The sequence below is a fragment of the Columba livia genome, chromosome 10 (assembly GCF_036013475.1).
Source record: "Columba livia isolate bColLiv1 breed racing homer chromosome 10, bColLiv1.pat.W.v2, whole genome shotgun sequence".
Lineage (NCBI taxonomy): Eukaryota > Metazoa > Chordata > Aves > Columbiformes > Columbidae > Columba > Columba livia.
In genome coordinates this window covers 14,317,622-14,338,270 of record NC_088611.1, presented here as the reverse complement: position 1 = coordinate 14,338,270, position 20,649 = coordinate 14,317,622, and the positions used below count along the sequence as shown (strand labels likewise).

Below are 20,649 nucleotides of genomic sequence, written 5' to 3'. Positions count from 1 at the left end.
TGCACCTAGACCTTCCAGCTCTCTGCCTGACCCTGGTTGACACATGTTTTCATTCTATTTGCAGAGATACCAGAACATCTTATGAAAGACTCCTAAAACTATTCCAAGTCAGTGCATTAAGTGAACCAGTCTCAGGTTATCTAATACACCGAACAGAAGAGTACTGAGTATGATGTTTCCTCACAAGCCATCCAGTTGTCCCTACAATGGTGACATCTGCTATCCTTGTGATAGCTGAAAAGCTGAGTGCAGTGACCTCTTGTTCAGACAGAACACAACCTGTCCTGTCAAGTGGGGCACAGTCCCATGGTTTACGTTGACAGTTTAGGGGACTGAGCATCCATGTAGACAAACTTCCAAATTTATAATCCAGAAGGAATCTTTTTCAGATCGTGAGTTATGATCAGTTTCCTTGTAAATAATTTTATCTCTGTGGATCTACATGAGATTATGGAGAGGTTTTCTTCAGTGCCTTTTCCAACAGAAACTTCAGGACAATAAGATGATCTGGCTTTAGTCTCATCCAGATGCTATTTTAATCACTCTTTATAGGAGGACTCTAAAAATCACTAAATATTAGGAAAGGAGATGATGAAAACTTAATTCTATGGGCATAACTTTTTAGGGATTTTTATTTTCAGCTGCTTCCAATACCTCATTGATACTTGGATTATTAGGCTTTGAAGCTGTGTACTCTGCCTGGGATTTAGGTTTCAAATATGTGCAGTCATCAAAATGGAGTGTTAGACTGCATCAGCAATGTTTTTAATCACATAAACTCTAAATTTTGTGTGTATAAGTATTTATTTTTTCTTGCAATTTTTCTTCACTGTTTGTGGTGACTATAATGTCACCATCTGTTCAAAAAGAAACAGACTAAGGTGCCAGCTCAGATGTGTCAGAGAAATTAAAGACATATTTGGTCCAAAATTTCATATTATGATAAATCTGCTTGGTTTCATTTAATATATGTCTGTAGTAGTTATTGTTTATAGTCCAAAAGCCCAACTGTAAGAGTCATATGTGAGAAGCTCCAGGCTGACTGCATACTTGGGTGAAAGATTGGCTTCAGGGAAGCTGAAGGCAGGTTTTTTTTTCTAACTTCAGTTTGCAGTGTTTCTGAAGTTAGCTCTAAAAATTACCTGCTTATTTGGGGCCTGCTTAATAAAATACTTCAGTTCAGAACAGGCATTGCCTTAGCAGATCAAGTTGCTTTTGGTCTAGTCCTGCGTTTCAGCTGTAGTAATCATTACCATTTGATGCTTCAGTAAGAGCGATGTTTCTGTTTTACCCTTGGCTGAGACAATCTATCAGAGGTGGGATTATACTCAGTGTAAGGTGTTACACCTTGGCACATGCAGTTTTCAAGTCACAGAATCACAGAATTGACTGGGTTGGAAAAGACCTCAGAGATCATCAAGTCCAACCTTTGGTCCAACTTCAGTCCATTGACTAGATCATGGCAGTAAGTGCCATGTCCAATCTCAGTTTAAAAGCCTCCAGGGACGGTGAGTCCAGCGCCTCCCTGGGCAGCCATTCCAATGCCTGACCACTCTCTCCGTAAAGAATTCCAAGTGTTGTGACTAAACAATTAATTGTGCATGCTTGTTTCATCTAGTGACTGCTGAGTGGGTGCTGACCTCTTTGAAAAATTAACCATAGATTTTTTTTTCCTGCAATAACTGTTTCTATTATTAAAATACTTATAATGGAAATTATTTAAAGAGGTCCCATTATGTAAAGGGATATTTGCCAAACAGATTGCAGAGGAAGCGATGTTGATGAGATGTACATGCAAGCTGTTTGTTTCTGTAAAAATATCCAACAGGACAGGATGTCCCCTTTGGAAACAATGAAACCAAACTAGAAACTGCAGAGGGGACCAAATCCAACTAAATTTTGACAGGATCCTCTTCTGGTGTTCAGATTCATTAGTGTATATAATCTGATAGTTTCTAAACTATTCTACTCATTCTGTGTCCAAAGCACATATGAGATTTCTTCTGCCACGAAGAATCCTCTCCTCTGACAGGATTAGCTGAATCCATTTCCTTGCCAAGGCTGCAGAGTTTGTCACAATGTTAAATTTCAAATGATGGAAAAGAATGAAACTGTGGTAATGGTGATACTTGCATCAAATAAGGACTGCTGTCCTCTGTGCATCTCTGGAGGTTCTCAAAGACCTCTGGCTTCAGAGCTTTATTAGGATCTTTCCTATTCTACCCCAGATGGAGTTTCAACCTGTGCACTGTGATGTTGAATACATTCTCCTGCCAGCATGGAGCTACTGCAGCTGCTGCAAGTTCAGAAGTAATTGTGGACATCAGAACAGCACGTGAAGGTCTGACTGAGGAAATGTTCGGCTTTGCAGATATTTTCAGATGGCTCAAGATCTCACTTGGTGTGACTTTTAGAAATACTTTTAAGGAGATTTACATAATAGTTCACTTCTGTGTGCAGAAGGAATATTTCTCAAGATTAAAGTTGCAGAAGTTGCAAGCAATGCCTGTACTGAGCACCTAATGATGACAGCCACTGAAAAGCTTAGGGCTCAGATTATTCCGAGACTTTTCCCAGAAGTGTTTTCTTACCTTGTCTTCTGAATCTGACCATTGTTGGACAAAAGGATCAGACCTGCTATAGGAAAGCCTGTTCTCCTAAATACTGACATGACCCAGTAGGAATTGAAAAGATGCAAGAAAAGAAATAGGCTCCCACATCTGATGAAGATAAGCAAAATATTTGCCAGTAAGCACCTCACTAGAAGTTTTCATATGTTGTCATTCTGCTTCAATAAACAGTTTAAATTTAAGATTTAGATTCAAGAAAGTGTTAACAGAATTGCCTAGGAGTAAATAGTATGAAGATTTGACTCAAGCATAAAGAGGTAATAAATGTGCTTAATTTCACTCTAACATAATCCCGCTGTTGTGTTCATACATGCAAGAAAACACAGTAATTTTCCTTCAGGCAACTAGGCCAATTTGTGAGAGTGCTGTTGGCTGGGTAAGAAATGGATGTATCTTGATAACAAGTCTGCAGCATTGCAATAGTTCCTCTTTTTCTGTATAAAGCAGTTTCAGCTGCTACTCTGTGTTAGAAACCTGGCGTACTCTAAGATCAAACATTATTGGGAGAAATGGTCGTGTTTTAGAACAATCTGTCTCTTTGGAGAAGAATCAGTGCAAGTAAAGTGATCATTCTTTTTGGGTGGACAAGAGGGTTAGCACAGTCCTCAGGAAAGGCAGCAGACAGGTCTCAAACATCTTGTACAGTTTGGAGGGCAGGAACGCTCCTGAGGTACTGCATCATGAAAGATTTTGTCAGTTCAGCGACTCCTCTATTAAAACAAAGAAAGAAAAAGCCCCACAGTTGCAATGCTAATAAAGTGCAAATCTGTATGAGTAGTAGTATTTAAAGTTCAGTCTGAAATATAAAGCGTGCTTCAGTAGCTTACATTAAATGTAATACTTCAAGTCGAGACACTTTAGTATCTCTACAAAATGAAAGTAGGAGATGATAATCTTCAAAATCCCTAAGGCTACTTTTTTTGAGCATTTTTAACCAAAAGCTTAATCAGTACAAGGAAATGGGTGAAAAAGGCTTTAGGCATATATTAGACAACCCAAAACTCATAGTGACAAATGTCATGCAATGAACAGGATCAGATGATACATACAACCCTGTCAAAATCCTTTTTTACACTGAATGAAACAGAAGCCTCTGGGCATGCGAACTCGACCATATGAAGAAGTGAGCAAATGTTTCTAGAGCAGTTTAGTTTTTTTCATTACCTGTTGAGTTTGTTATTTAGTTCACATTAGAGTAGGATACCCACAGCTGTCTCAGGTACAAAGTGATGTGTACTTAATAACTGTGGAGTAATTATAGAGAAAACAATGTCTGAGGTCAGATCTCTAAATTTTAAAATAGTTTTGTCTTCTGTTGTGCTGTCAGTCATATCTCTATCACTTGTTGGTACCTAAAACCAGAAGGACTGAATAAAAAGTATAATGGTGTAAACCAATTGTTCCCTGATGTAAAAAAGGGGGAATTAATGTTTGACCCCTGTGAGCGGACTGGCGTATGTCTGGAAATATGAGATTTAATTAAACAGATGGTAGCATACATTACTGCTTTAGAAATGTGATTAATCATTAAAAATGTTCTAGGTCCTTTCAAAGAATGACTAGAGCATCTGGCTATCCACATTGAAACAGTGTACACCCACCTGACAGGAATCCGTCTCCATAATGTAGATGATACTTGTGTTTATGTGAATTACTTTGCATCTTTATGCTTGAGTTGAATGGACAAGTTCTGGCATATTCTTTTAAATAAGGCAGATCCATTCTGAAGGTAGGCTGTGTTTAGATTCTATCTACTGTTGAATTTTAGGATCAACAAAGAGCATAAAGCAAAAAAAAATAATCCAACCGTATCCCAGAAGCCTGGAAATGAAATTTGACATAGACTTTTACTAGGAAAAGGCAAAGTGCCTTTTCTTGCTGTGCAGGTACTTTTCTTCACTGAATCATCAGATGCGTTAGGAACCCCATCACTGTAAATCCCGGGCAAGTGCAGTAACATTAGTCCTAACATGTTCTAGTTGACATGCTCACCAACTTATTTCAAAATAGCTCCCCTTACATATACATGTGATCCAACTTTATCAGCAGTCTGGGAACAGAAGAACTGCCTGTCTGAAGTTCTCTGCTCTTCATGTGTGCCATCCTAATCTTCATCACCACAGACCAGGTGCCTTCAGACTATTCATTACGTGGGTGCTTGGGAAGTGCCTGACAACTTGCCTGTGTTTTTCTGAGGGGACACAGAATGAACTCCGGTGGAGCTTGCTAATGCTGCTCAGCCCCTTCTGGTGGGTAAGTGCCTTTCCTTGGATGGTTGTGAGCATGGTGATTTATTTGCTTCAAATAAATATTTTATTTTTTAATCCTCTATATTTATCCATGTTCTCATTTAGATCCATCTGCTGTACATGGGGAACTGAGTTTTTATTTTAGAATCCAGTTCTGCGAACTGCTGTCAGCTTGAGATTTTCAGAGATTCACAGTGCTTAAAGCTGGACACGACCCATGTTTTCAGTCTGTTCTCTAAAGTGCGTGCCTCATCTTAATTCATTTGTGTTCTTCAATGGCACATTGCTGTCTGATTTCCAAAGTATGTATCAGTTATGCAGGAGATGTCTGATGCCTTGCAGTTTGGGGAGATTCCCATGCAGCTCTCTGAGGTTCCCCTTCTCGGAAGCACCTCAGTCATGCTCAGAGAAATAAGAAATGAGAGCAGGTTGAGACTGAATAGTAGCCATCAGGTCAGCAGCCAGTGTTGCAGAACAAGTACTGTAGACTGAACTGATAACCTAACTGTATAGGTTTCTATACACATCTTCATTTGCTAAAATTCGCATTAAGAGCCAAAGATCCTTGGACAAACCAGATTGCTCTGCTTCTCTTGTTCAGCAGATCAGTGAATTAATACTGTCTATCATATTCATATGACTCTGAAAGGTTTACAGAAATAAACTTGCTTTAGAGAATTACCTTCTAGTTCCTGTGCATTTATAAATGCCATCTGTTCATATCTGAGAACTGGGTGTTATGGTAACCTGAGTCTTTTAAACTTGAGCTAATTGTGGAGTACAGGCCCATACTCATGGAGCACATATGCATGTGGGTGCATAATGCTGGCATGAGGATGGTGACAGGGAAGATACAAAATATGGGAAGCCTTTGAATGGATCTTTCCTGCCATAGTGGTCTGGTTGGCAACAAGGAGGTCTCTCCTCCACAACATGCCCAGAGGCCAAGTAACGAGTGCCGCGACTGAGAGACGGGGACGCAACTTGATGCAAGCAAGGTGTCCGCTTTATTGTATGGCAAACATACATTTATATAGTCTAAGGCACACATGTTTCATGCTGATTGGCTAATCACTTTAACAGACATTAAGCTAGCTAAGGCGGGAATCTTAGTCAGGCAGTGTTCGCATGGTAACAAGATCGTTATCTCGTAGTCACAAGCTGTCCCCCGCTCCAGGGCTCCAGGGCGCAGGCACCCCCACCGACCACAAGCTCCCCGCCTCCAAGTCGCCTCACAACTACCGCAACACTTAACTTTATTCACACAACAAACTAGCCTATTAACTCCAAATACAGAAAACTAACTCATCAACTCTAAATTCAGACAACCCACAACGAGGGCTCCTCTCTTTTGACAGTATAAATCAAACTTTGGGGAGAACGGAAGGGCAGGGTGGAAGCCTCTATGCTGAAATTTTCTTTTTCACAAGAACTTTGATATATCTTGTAGTCAATTCAATGTGAAAGTGTCACCTGTTCAGTCCATTCCATCTGTACAAAGAAAATCTCATGATTACTGCAGCCATGGAGTGAATTCGAATCATCATGCACACAACTGTGTGTGCATTTACCAGACTTCTTAGGTTATTCTTCAAAGTAGTTTGGCAGTCACACAACGTTTTCTCAAATGACTTTTGCTCTTAAAAGTGTCTTTCAGCATGTGACCCTCTAGATCTAATAAAAGTTAATAAAACAATTTCATAAGGTTAGACAACTACACAGCCTCATTCTCCATAGTTGACTCTTGTATTAACTATTATCCTGTTATTATTTTCTTGCTCTGTGCATCCATTAATTATGGATCAATTATTCAATTCTTTAGGAACTCAGGTGATGCCTGGGCTACTGAGTTGTGAAATTAAAGCAATGCCACAGTGAACAGGAAAGAACATGCGTTTACTTTAGAACTGTCATCCTATGATACTGATAGGACAAAAGCATTTTTCTTCAATCAATAATTAATCAAATTCATATGAATGTCCTTTTCCCCACACAGCTTCTAACTCTTCTAGCACAATGCTTATCAAGACCTTATTTCTGAGTAATGATCTTCCACATTTTTTAATAGCACAATCAAAATCTGAGAGCCAAATGCCCATTATCACCATAGGCATAATTCACTGTGCTCTATATTGTTTTCCTAAATGAAACACAGCACCATTAGCAAAAGAACAACTGCTTTACAGAGTGAATCTTGTAGTTCAGTAAAATTTAGCCACTGAGGATCAGCTCAACAAATAAAGTACTAATTTGCTATTTGACAAGCTGGAAAAAGTGTCAAACTCAAATGAGAGCAGTGGTCTCTCAGCTGCTGAGAGCAGGAGGAGTAGCTTTCTCTAACACATTTTGCAGTCAGTCTCTTGCTTATGATTTCACTCAGATTCCTGTAATATTTAGCTGGTTAAGTCACTTCCCCTTTACGTTTGAGGAGTGAAATTTCTGACGACAAGTCTTTTGTTAGTAAAATTTGTTTGCTTTTGAAAAATGTTCTCTGGTGTAAGAACCTGAATAAAATCAAAACCAAATATTTAAGCAAAATAAAATTATGCTGACAAATAAAGATAATGGCCTGGTTTTCATTGTCTTACCCTTTGTTCAGTCATCTACATCAATCAAATTAAGCAATTAAGCAAGTTACAGGAAAAAGGTCTAACGGTTTACAGCTTTTTTGCATGGGACAGAAAGGGAAATTAAGCTGATATTGTTTTCAAATATCTGTCATTTTTCTGAAGTGCCAAGTCTTAAAGAGTACTGTATCCAATACCCAGCCTCCTTGGTGTCAACTGCCATATTGTAAATCATCTTTAACAATGTAGTGCGAGGTCACATTTGTAAATATAGGTGGGAAGAATCTGCATATATGCAGCAAGATTTCCCTCAGTTCCATTGCTAAATGCTGCTTCTGTGCTCTATAGGAAAGGGTCATTCATACCACTCCTGAGGCTGCTTTGTGCATCTCAGCCAAATGCTGCTTAAAGCCCTCAGTTTTGGAAGTCCAACCTTCATCTATAGTTAGTGAAGAAAAAATGAATCTCTTCCAGTTAATTCATGACATTGAAGTTGGATACCTGATGTTGAGTGGGTTAAAAACCTCTTAACTCTCTATGTCTTCCAGAGGCACACATTGCATGTTTGGCTCTTGCCAAATCTTCCACCTTTGAAAAATGATTTTTAGTGCTTAATCTCTGAAATATATTTTAAACTTATGACCCAGAAGGCCAGACTGTAAAAAAAAAAAAAAAAAGTTGATTTTTTTTTTTTCCTACTAGGTTACCTGGAATTCAAACTTGAGTGAAGTAGAGCTGTGGCTTGAAAGATAAGTCTGTGATTCAAGCTGATTTGGACTCTTGTTTGTTTGGTTGGTTAGTTGGTTTGGTTTGGTTTTGTGTTCCAGAGAGGAGACCATGACGTTCTGTGATTGGAAAGGTTGTCTTCTCTCACGTGGTTTGTGAAGGTGTGAAATGCTTAAAAGGAAAGCTTAAATGCTTAATGCTTAAAATGAAAGTGGTTTGTTTGTTTGTTTGTTTGTGTTTTTTTTCTTTTTCTTTTTTAGGTTTTAGCATTTTAAATGGCAAGAAAACTTACTTCAGAGTAGTCACGTAGCGATGATTTTTGGATCATGTAAGGAGACTACAATATTGTGCTGGTTGGGCTGGGCTTGTACATATTACACTTTCAGAGGTTCTTGGTGAGCGAGAAGTAACAGCGTGTACTAGGAATTCAGAGCAACTTTTTGGCATGCGTGATTTAATACAGAGGCACAATATACAGAAATTTTTAATGGAAAATCTTTAACCTTTGAAAAAGCTGTGTCAGAACATTAGTTTGTTAATGTAGGAATGAAGGGGTGAAGCTTCCCTTAATTTCTTTTGAAAGCTTCAGCCTATATTTTCCAGTTTCTTCCAAAAAATGCTTCTCAGGTGTGATAGCTGCTGAAGGATGGTGACATGGTGCACTGCTCTGGTGGTTATTCATTCATTGACAAACTGCCTGTTTTTGTCACTAGATTTATATGGCCATTTAGAGAGAGAAAATTCAGGACCTGCAGACTAGACGAGAGCACTATAATGTGCTATTTCTCCATCTAATGGAAATGTCAGCTTTCCTGGTCAGTCTTTCTTCTGCCCAAGAAATTCTGTCCCTTTAAAGAGCAGGTGTGTTTTATAGGGGATGATTCCAATGAAAAGGGCTTTTTTTCTGCCTCTTGATGGAATATTTTTTTGTGTCCATGTGTGGAGCTCTCTAGAGAGAGACAGACCTGGAAGGGATCTGAGCATTTGTTCATTCCTGTGGTCTGTCTGGAAGGAGCAACCCTGAGCTCAAGTCCAGACTCCTTCAGATTTTAAATCCGTATCTTCCTGAGATGAATAGAGACATCTTCAACTTACCTCTGCCAAAAAGCATAACAATGCCATGGATGAGTTTACCCAAATCCACCCCCAAACCCTGAATTCATCTTGCAGCACTGACACAGCAGAATCACCTTTGATGTGAAGCTGATTGTTCAGGAACCATGAAATGCAGCCTTAGAAAGGCTGCGCCACTGGACATCGGTTTGGCAGTCCTTTTAATGGAGCTAATAATATCAGCTTTAAAAAGTAGCTAGAGCAATTTAGATAAGCTATTTAGTAGAAAGTATTATTAATAGACTTTTTCTGACAGACAAACTGGGTTGACACTTTTCACTGCTATGTACTAAATGAGAGGTTTTCCTTTTTTGTCATGAGTTGGAACAGTGTTAGCAACCATGGCAAAGGCATTTCCTGATTGCTTTTTCCTTTCTTTTTAGCTTCAGAATACATCACTTCAGGGACTGCGTATCATTTACTGAATTGCTTCTGTTTGCCTCTCCCAGCCGCCGCCTGCTTTGTCAGCAGCCTGCGATCCAGCCGGTGACATTTTTCACTCCGTGTCTCAGAGGCACACGGTGCTAAGTCCTGCCCAGATGCTCTTGCACGCCTTTCTGTAAAGCCTAATGATAGAGCTGTTCAACTGAGCGGTACTCATAGTAAGAGGGGCAGGTCTTGAAAAATAAAATTGGACAAAAAACAGGCTTGCCTCAGATGGTGAAAACAGTTTGGAAAGAACTTGATTCCCATTTAAAGGGCACTTTTGCTTTGCCAGTTCAGAAGTGCAACGTATAGCAATAAGAGATGATTATGCGGCATAATAGTCTGAATATAGTCACTGAAGCAGGGTGAAATTAAAAAAAGTTTCTTCTTATGAGGCATGATGTAATGATTTCTGTCATACTTACAGCCATAAATGCAAAGAGCTATTCATTACACACCAAAACTAAGCAAATAGTTGGGGCTGCGGGTAGTACATAAGTAGTAAAACCAAAGCCAATCTAAGGACCCAGAGGCTGAGTAAGTTTTCTACTTTATTTATTAGTTTTGATCTAGACCAGACTAGAAATAACCATCCACCTGCTCTGAGCACCCTGCCAATTATTTCAGTCTACAAAACCAAAATGCAATATGAACAGCTCACCACTTCTAGCAAAGTGCAATACCCACTCAGATATTCCTACCCCTCCTTTTCCACCAGTACTTTAATTCATTTCTTTCTCTCCTGCTGCCAGGTCACATAGATGAATATTGCAAGTGCTGCTGATAGATGCAATAACAAATTATTCTTTTCCTCATTTTCAATGAGAAGTAGGGAATGTTGCCTAAAGTGCAATGAAACCACTTTGCGCTGTCCTTAGAAGCTGGCTTGTGAATTATTAGCCTTTTGTTCCTTGTTCTGACTTTTCTTAAGAGATTGCTTTTTCTCTCCTGTGCTTAGCTATTTTATGTAATGTTTTGACCCAACAACTTCCCCTCTTTGCTCCATTCTGTCTTTTAACTTGTTAAAACTTGAGAGGATGAGTAGCAATGTTGCTTTTAGTAGGAGAAAGGTAGATGAAAATCTGCTTATGTTCTAGGTAATAACCATCATGTCTTTATTTCTTTTAATCTCACTAGAGGTTACACTCAAGGGTAAATAATATATTATTCTAAAAGTATTAACATCTTAACAATTAAGATTCTTAACAATGAGTTTAACAGGTGTTGCTATTATTTAGATGTAGTCCCATAATAAAGTGGTTTTCCTAGATGCAGAAGAGCAATTCTGTGTTACAGCAATAGTTGTGAAGATGTAGATGAAATCTTTGCTCCCTGGAAATCAATGGTTGACCTTCCTAGAGTGCCAGTACCTAGATTTTCAAATAAATAAAGTGCACAAATCCCTCTGAAAATCTCAAATCATTCACAGGCAATGCCTTCTCAACAGACAAATTGTTCTGAGTCTGTTACCTCACTGTAAATCCAGAATTACTCTGCAAGGTAACCCCACACAGTGAGAACAGAATTTAGCAAAGGACTGCTGAAAGGATTTAAGAGACTCAGATGCCCACATCCGTGATTACTCCTTCCACCGCTGTTACAAATATTATTGGTTCATGCCTCTTCTGACTCCCCAGAACTGGGTGTAGGGCTGCAGACACACATTCTCTTCTGGAGCATCTGTGCTGCTTGAAGAGGTTGTGGCCCCATCCCACACCCATCTGTCTCCTCTGCCTCTTGCTCTCTCTTTAGTTTTCATGAGTCAGATGGTATCCTCCAAGTCTTCCAGCTGTCTGTCCAAATCTCATTGCTATTAGCAATAGTGACGGAAGGCTGGGTCACAAAATAGGAAATGAGGAATTCTTTCACTGAAAGGGAATAAAAAATATTTTTCCTTTTCTAAGTAGAAAGGATGAAATGTAGCTTTTTCAGCCCAAACTCCAAGACGAAAGGTGGATTTCTCAATAGCTTCACCTTGTAGTTGCCTTATTTTTTTATAAAACAAAAAAACCCAGCATGGTGAATGTATGTCACATTTCAGGTCTGCTCTGAGTTATGCTGCAGGGGAACCAACACCTTCTCCAGTGGATTCACAGGGATCCCCAGGGACAAGAGTCTCTGTGTACCTTCCCTTTTCTCTCCCACTCCAATATGCATCCCTTAGGCTTTTGTACAATATATGTTGTATAAACTCTGAGCTGAAACTTGACATACATGTTTTTTGCTGTTTCATTTCAGGAGATGTCTTAGCTTGATACCTAAACAAATCTGAAGGTGACGACACTTGACAAACTGTTGATGAAAACTCCCTTCTGCTTCTGCTATATCTTTGGTAAGTCTCTGCATCCAGGCAAACCAAGTGACTTTTTGAGCTGCAGCAGATGCTGCCTCTTGCCTTCTGGTCCCTCACAAGCCGCTGCTGTAGCTCCCGAGGCCGGGCTGGCTGCTCCCAGCGATTTTGGTCTCCGTGCACGCCACAGGCTCCTGGTGCCCTGCTGTGCACAACTCCTTCCTGCTCCCCATGGTGTATTCCCCAAAACCTCCTTCTGGTATGGTTTAGTTGCTCTCTTGATCAGGAGCAATGTTTCCCTTCCCAAAATGGCCACCTGACAATGGCAATGCCTTTTCAAAGGATCTTATTGCACAGACTGAGAGTAAACAGATTTTTTCATTCACAGGAATACTGAAAACCTGCGTTTAAGCAAAAGGCGTAAAGGTGTTGTATGGCGGGCTTAATGTTCATAAAATTGATTTTTAAGCATAATTCAGAGAGAGCTTTGATGCACAACTTGTCTTACGTATTTCATAAAAAGGCTAAATAGAGCTGCTGCATTTTTAGACACTTTTCTTCCGTTGTTTTGGTAGCAGAAAACAGTGATATGTTGCTCCAAAATACCTTTGTTTGGATGCAAGACCATATTTGAAATGACACCAAGACCTCCTTTAAATACCCTAGCAAATAAAAGAGTATAAAACCAAATTTATGGATACAGATTCTAAAATTCCATATTCAGTGCCCTTTAGTAATGCAATCCTATGTTCTTGAGATTCTTTACAGATACATTATAAGGCTTAGAACTGAGCAAAGGTGAACTTTATTAAATATGTTCATTATAACAGTATTTCATGGGTTTGGGCTTGCGATTAATGGATTATAAATTTATACTTTAAGACTGGTAGAACATGATAATATAAATAGTCTTATTGAAGTTAACAGGGCTGTTCTTTGAAGAAAAATGCCATTCAGCAGAACATTTAAATGTATGCATAGCTCTAAGCATATGTTTAAGTTCAAATGAAGTCAATCTATTTCTTTTAAGAGGGCTTGACTGTGCTTAGGTTCCTTGAAACGTTTACATTAATATATAGGGTGGCTGCTGCAGTAGCCTTGGGATGTCATTAATGTTTTAAAAACAATAGTCTTTCTAAGCACTCATGACCATTAGCTGAGAGAACTACTGTTGGCAGCCAGATTAAGGCCTTAAAAACTCTGTCATCTGGTATGTTTATTAAACTTTCATATGGATTCTACAGATGCAAAGAAGATAATTTAGCTGCGTACCAGCTGCTGAAGCCTCATCCCTGCTGCCAGGTGTCATAGATAGAAAGTTGCCAGAGCGCAGTTCAAAAAAGGTGGTAAGAAAAGGATTCACTGTTTCTAATTTTCCTGCCTAAATATTCAGAAAACAAAAAAACAAAAACAAAACAAAAAAAAAAGAAAAAAAGAAAAAAAGAAAAAAAGAAAAAAAGGAAAAAAGAAAAAAAGAAAAAAAGAAAAAAAGAAAGTGGATTTGCTCTGGAAGTAATTTTCCTGGGGTTATTTTGGACTTTTCCTCCCCTCGTAGTAGTACTTTAAGGAAGAATGGGAAAGAAATCCGTGTGGTCATACTTCTCTTTGGTGGGCACAGCATCATAAAGGAGCATTGCTGACACAGCAGCCACTTCAGTGCATCGCCCTTACAGCAAAAAGCTGCACTATATGAAGGTAGTTTGAAGGCAGAAGTTCATTTATTATATTTCTATAGCAAAGACATCTAATGTCTTAATTACAAGAAACTGATACAGAACTAACAGGAACATTTTACATTATTAAACAAGGGTATAGAGGTTGAATGTATTTTTTGCTCTATACATGTAGGACACTGTATATACGAAGGAAACTTTTAAATTAAGCATTCAAAATCTAAATCTCAAGGTCCTTAAATAGGTGATCTGTCAAAAAGTGCAAAACAAACAACACACTTAATCCCCCTGCTTCTTAAGTGTGTCTGTGGGTTACTTGGCAGCACAAAGCGCTCACGTGCCCCACAGAGCATCATTTCCCTGGCTGAGAGGAAATAATTCCTTTTTCTTTCTCCCCTTGATTTCTGAAATTATTTTTACAAGAGACTCAACATCTTTACGTATCTACAGCCACCATTCTCTCCAAAACTGAAGGATACTGCTACTGTCCCATTAGTGTCCATAGTCCAGTCCATACCATGAGCTGGATCAAAACCAATGGACTTTCCTATGGTAACAAGTATTATTGACATCAAAGAAGTGTTATAGTTCCTTTGGCTTATCTAAAGTAAGAACAATGAATAAAACCATAGCAGAAATGATGATTGATCAAATCTGACACCTTTCTATTTGAGCAAACCTGGACATTATTTTACATGACCGAGATTTTTCATCCTTTTGTCAGTGACCAGGTGCATTCATAAAACTAGAAAGAGGAAGGGAGTGTAAGCATATAACCCAGGATTCCTTCCTTGCCATTTCTCATCTATAGTCTGAACTCTGCTATATAACACTTGGTTGCTGTTGTCTTGAATAACAACATTCTCATTTGCATAAACAGGCTGATAATCTGGCTTTTTAAAAGTTAACTCTTCCACATAAAAGCATAGCAGTAGCAGATTCATATCACCATGCTTTGTGCTGGACACGAAACTGTGCAATTCAGAAGAAATTCAGTAGTGTTTCTTTTTAAAGTCATGCATAGATATGCATGAATTGAAAACAGCAAAAGTCCTTATCTTCCTGTTGGTATTGAGATCCAGTACAATGGGCAAATGTTGATTAAATGTCAGGTACACTACACTGGGCAGTGCTTTAATCAGTTCTTTCTATATGTTCCAAGAAGAGATTCATACTTTGAATTAAAAGCTCTGAAAAAAAAGACAGTAGTGCTCTCATCAATAGAATGTGGAGAAACACCAGAAGCCTCTTTCAAATATTTTCAAGCTTTTGTAAAGCAAAGCTATGGAGGGCTTAGAAAAATATATTATCAGAAGTGTAAGCTTTCAACATTGCTGTTCTGCTCCAGTGAATGGCCATAAATATAATATTTATAAAGTTTTGTGTTTGTCACTCTAGAATTCAATATAAAACCTCTGTATTGGGCACTGATGAGGATGCACCTCGAATCCTCTGTTCAGTTTTGGGCCCCTCACTGTAAGAAAGACCTTGAGGTGCTGGAGCAAGTTCAGAGAAGGGCAATGAAGCTGGTGAAGGTGCTAGAGCACAAGTCTGATGAGGAGCAGCTGAGGTACCTGAGGAGGTTCAGCCTGGAGGACAGGAGTCTGAGGGGAGACCTTATTGCTGTCTACAACTACCTGAAAGGAGATTGTAGTGAACAGGGTGTTGGTCTCTTCTCCCAAGTCACAAGGGATAGGATAAGAGTAAATGGCCTCAAGTTGCCCCAGGGGTGGTTCAGGTTGGTCCTTAGGAAAAATTTCTTTATGGAAAGGTTTGTCAGGCATTGGAACAGGCTGCCCAGGGAAGTGGTGGAGTCACCATCCCTGCAGTTGTTTAAAAGATGCATAGACGAGTTTCTTGGGGACGTCGTTTAGTGCCAGAGTTATATTGACAGTTGGACTTGATCTTTAGAGTTGTGGTCTAAATAATTTTCCAACAAAAAGATGTAGATACTTGTTTTGGAAGATCACCTTGCTTAATGTTTGTCACTTTACTCCTTACTGGATCATTCGAACAACATTTGGGAATCAGTCTCCTGTATTTTACATATTGAAGTTTACAGAAATATATTAAGATTGTCTTGTGAGTCTTCTGAATGCAATTATAAATTTCTTTGGTTTTCAGTTCTCCGTGAATTAACAGTAAAGTTCCCATGAATGGAAATTTCCTCTGACAGTTGGTGTTTAGAGAAGCATTTCTCTACTTGCAGCTTAGTGAGGATGTTAAGGAATAACAGAAACTTTTTTAAATTATAGAACTAATTATCTACATACAGCTGATCAAACACTTTGCACTTCTAGCTGTGAGCACAACTCACCACATCTGTTGGCCTCTCCCTGGGTAAATCTACACTGCAGTTGCTGCTGTGAATGTTATGGAGACACACCAAAGGCATCATTAAACTAACAAGCCTTGGATTTGTTAGCATGACAGCACAACACTGTGGCAGCTTTTTGCCTGGAGTCTTACCCAGGCACTTGGTGGGTGTTGGAGTTGGGGGTGCCAGAGAGCTGGGCAACTGCAGCTGCTCTCAGCTATAAAAGGTAGTACCGCTCTGTCCTTCACAATCTCTTTCCTCTACTGGTTCTGGTTTTGTTTTTGTTTGGTGGTGTTGTTTGTTTGTTTTAAGTTACTTTTGTTATACAAGATGCTCAGTGGAGCTACAAACTGCACTTAATGTTCTTACAGGACAAAGCAATGACAGTGAATCGGCACAACATCAAATAAGGAAAGAGTCCAAGCAGTCTATAAGGTAGTTTATCCCACCACAAAAAAGTTGAGTATCCTTGAGTTGTAGTTAAGTGAAAGAGGAAATTTGTTGAGACAGATACAGTGTTGAGTTCATTGTATTGTAGCTATTACTTAATATTCAAAATATCCTTTTCTCACTTAGATCATGAGGACTCATAGAATTGCAGAATATAGAGCACTATTAGTGTACAGTGTACTGATCCTCACCTGTCACATGGATGGACTGTGTGAATAGTCTTTCATATAGCCTTTTAGACTGTATGGATAATCTTTCTGCAAACAGAGATTTCCACATGCAGGAGTGGAAACCTTGTCATCCATGTGCCTTAGGAAACCCTTCACCCCATCCTCTGTATAGTCACTATCCTGATCGAGCTATGCATAATAATAGACATTGAAAGGCATATGATGTTCTGTTTCATGTTTATGTATTGTAAGAGTGCTAGAAAGCTGTATGATGCTCTGCATTCTCTTTGCAAGCAGAAATGAACAAGCAGTTGAATCCTTTTTGTTGAGACTCATGCCGTTTTTCACCTTTCAGGATCAGCAATTGTTAGCCCATTGTTTAAAAATCCCTTGTACTAGTTCTGTTAATGGTGCATAAAGAGCTTGCTTTCTCTGACTAACACAAAGCTTCTTTTTATTATTATTTTTTCCTCCACTGAATGAGAGAATAAGGCCAAGCAATTTTCGATTTAATCTCCTGCTACTGAGTTTTCAAATTTTAAAGTGTTAACAAAAGGAACTGCATGTTTTCAGTGCTGAAAGCTCTGATTATACTGTGGTACAAATTTATAAAAATCACATGCAAGCAGAGATAGTATGCTAGAGATATGTGGCTCTCTTTAACTGCTGGCCTCCTATAATAGAAATTGAACTTCCACAAGAAAACAAGCTGTAAAAAAGAGACTGTTTTACTGAGTCCTAGCTGTATCCATTTTTGATAGATTTACTTAACCTACAAGGGAACAACAATATTGACATCTATCACTTTGATAAATGCCAGCTGAATGAGGTATTTTTGTTTCCTGGGTTACATGCTGAAGCCATGTCATTTGTTCTGTTTTTTTTGTGCTAACACACTCTGTTCTCGTATTTTATATGTTCACTCGCTGAACTACCTCAGAGATATCAATCACAGTATTTCAAACAGCCTACATGAAAATCTCACTTTTATTCTTATTTAAATAATTGTTTGGACTACAAATATCATTAAATGAGCAAAATTATTAGCCTAAGGAGCCTCTAAACGTGGTAAATAATTTTTGGTGGGAAGACTTCTGGTTCCATAGTTTTCCTCAGCTGACATGATACATGAGAAAGACCAGCCCCCAAAGGAGAAAACCAATGAGATCAGTTAAATTTGGGTATTGCTTCAATGGGTTTATCCTAAGAATTAATCACTGCCTGATCCTGTGCCTTTTGAGTCTCTCTCCTGGAAGGATGGTGAATATTAAGGGAAGGAACCTTTAGGTTTTGATTCTATGGATACAGTTGCTTGCTCAGGCCCCTCACAGTGCAGACTCAGGTCTGGAATTTTAAGATTCAGATCTGTTAAGATTCAGAGCATGACCAGAAAACCAAAACAATATGGACAATGTCACCACTGCTTTGACTGACTGTTTGTTTGGTGAGACTGGGTCAGGCTCATCAAGAACGTTTGATGTAAACAACGTTTTTAGAACAGAATTGTTCTCTTTTCCTTTTATTCTCTTTTCTTCTATTTCCCACATTTATAGGAAGTGCACATCCATGTGGACTAGATCTAATCTCTTTGCAGTTTGCTGATACCCCGTCAAATTTCAGCTCACGAGACACAAGCACCGGTATGATTCATACTGGTGTGGCTCAGGATGCTGATTTGAGCTTGCTACTCAATGCTTCCTTCCTGGGAAAGCCATCGCTTTTAAATTAGGAAGGGAGTTCATAGTGCTGGTAGCAGCTCGGAGCAGCTTTGCTCCCAGGCCAGTGCCAGAAAACAGATGTGTGATGTGCCATGTCCTTAACAGATGGATGTGCCATATGCCATTAAAACTGGTTATCCAACTTTCTCTCACATTGTGGATGAACAGCTCTTCTCTTTTGCATCAAAGCCTTAACAGGCAAAAAATGTGTTAGTTCCTAGGGGAGGTAAGTCACTCAAAGGATTTCCCAGGCATCTTCTAGAGTTTCTCAGTGCTGAACAGTTGTGTGCCTTTCAAGGGTCTGTCTACCTGAGAGTTGTCTGTGCCCATATTCCCAGCTCAGGGAGGTATCTTCTCTGACTCACAGTCCTGGGATTACACTCATGCATGCCCAAGTCTGAACTAATTTACTTTGCTTTTCCTAAGACAGGCTTGGAGCTGGGCTAACGTGGTCACAGGGCATCTGGAATGACTTGGCATACATAGGAGTAAACTCTCATCTCCAGCTGAGATAATCCAGGTTTTATCATTTTAGGGTATGAACTTTATCATGTAAGGGACTAAATCCATTTTGGTGAATAGCTGAAAACATTTATAATAATAAAACATTGCAATTATACTGAGAAACATAGCTTTCATAAAATAATTTGTGCTTAGAATACTAGCCTCCTATGAGGAACATAGAATTTTGCTGGAAATGTGCCTAAGCAAGACTGTTTCAAAGCTGACTGGCTTATTGGTTTGGTTTTCCTCTCACTATAAATTTGATTCATTCAGATTAATGACTGGGCTTTGGGCTGGTTGGTATTTTAGGTGGAGATGACATAAAGTGGGAATTGAGATTAAAAGATTTGGGGAAAGTCTTCATACACAAAGTCATTCTAGACCCAGGTCAGCTCTTGAGGGTGGTTGTTTTCCTGTCCAGGTTATTCAGAGCCTCAAAATGCAGGAGTATTACAATGAATGGTTTTGATTTGGAGAGTCTACAGCATAATGTGAGACAATGACCACAATAAAACCTACATAGATTGAATAATGCAGAATCAATAAATGAATGGAACTGTGTGATAGGGGTTGCTATGGCCTCTCCCTTATTTAATAAAGGAATAAATAAAGGAATGGAAATCTCCATGAATGGTCTCAGCACAAACTAGAGCCGTTCCTAACAGCTCTAATATATGCAGTAACACTTTTGAAAAATTAATTATCTTCCTCTGTAAACAAGAATGGGTTTTTTTGATCATGCTTAAAATGACTTTAATTTGTCTAAATTTATGCCAATTCCAGTTGAACTGTCCATGAAGCCCCACTTGGGAAGTAGTGAAGTTATGAATAGGGAGATCTTTGCAAGTGTTCTGTTCAACTGCCTCCTGCTGTTTTGTGCTGGAAGTGTAAGAGGAAAGGCATAAATACAGCCCAAAATGTAGTTCCTTGGAGAATATGGAACCTAAATCTTGAAAAGAACTTGAAAGAACTTGAGCCCTTTATTTTATTACTTGACTTGACAGAGAAGGGACAGTAACAGGATTCACTCAGTGTGGCAGGACCGGGCTGAAGGCTGTTCTGGCAGCATACCTGTCAGTCCCGAAGTGGCTCCCAGGCCACAATGTCCCTGAACTAGAAAACTCACACTTACAGTCCAGATGGTGCTGCCAGATCACATCCTCACATGTTTAAAATTAGGGTGTCCAAGAAATTAATAGGATTACACAGTTTGGGTGTGGAGAGATGAAAGGGCAAGCAAGTTATATGCAATGAATAAGTAATCTATGAAGTTAAGATCTGTGTTTGCTTGTCAAACATTGATTTTGTCATTTAGCCTTAGATTTGATAATATCACACATTTGAATAGTTTTGCCTGATCTGGAACTTTCATGGTATGTTGTTTAATTATATGTCCTTAATCATGTGGTATAGTTCTTTATATGGAGTAGGACAGTGCTGCAGCCATGCATCACATCTCGTAGGTGTTCAGATATGTAATTCATTGACAATAAATATTTCCTCAGTAACATTTCTAACTGGTAAAATCTCAATTGTTCTAGCAAACAGTTTCATGCAAATGAATACCAAAGGGGCATATTGTGTCAAAAAGTAATACAAAGAGAATTTGGATGAAACTTCTTAAAATGTTTTTTCTTCCACTTAAAGGTTGAGTGGAGGTTTCTTTGTGCTTGAGCATTTGTTACCTCGTAAATGTAACACACCCACCACATCCCCTACTGTTCCTGGAGAGCATGTCAACCTTTAAATGAATAATTTAAAGCTAACTTAACTTTCCTGAGAAGTACACTAATTAATAGGTGTAACTAATGCCCAC

General features: G+C 38.9%; 1 protein-coding gene across 1 annotated transcript in view; it reads left to right on the top strand.

The window, feature by feature from the left end:
- Positions 1 to 4,718: 4,718 nt before the first annotated feature.
- The window catches only part of TAFA1 (TAFA chemokine like family member 1), a 258,691-nt gene continuing 242,760 nt past the window's right edge, over positions 4,719 to 20,649 (top strand). Inside the window, exons 1-2 of the transcript XR_010475103.1 lie at positions 4,719 to 4,883; positions 11,950 to 12,043. The gene's annotated coding sequence lies outside the window, so the exon portion shown is untranslated. The remainder of the gene's footprint in view (positions 4,884 to 11,949; positions 12,044 to 20,649) is intronic.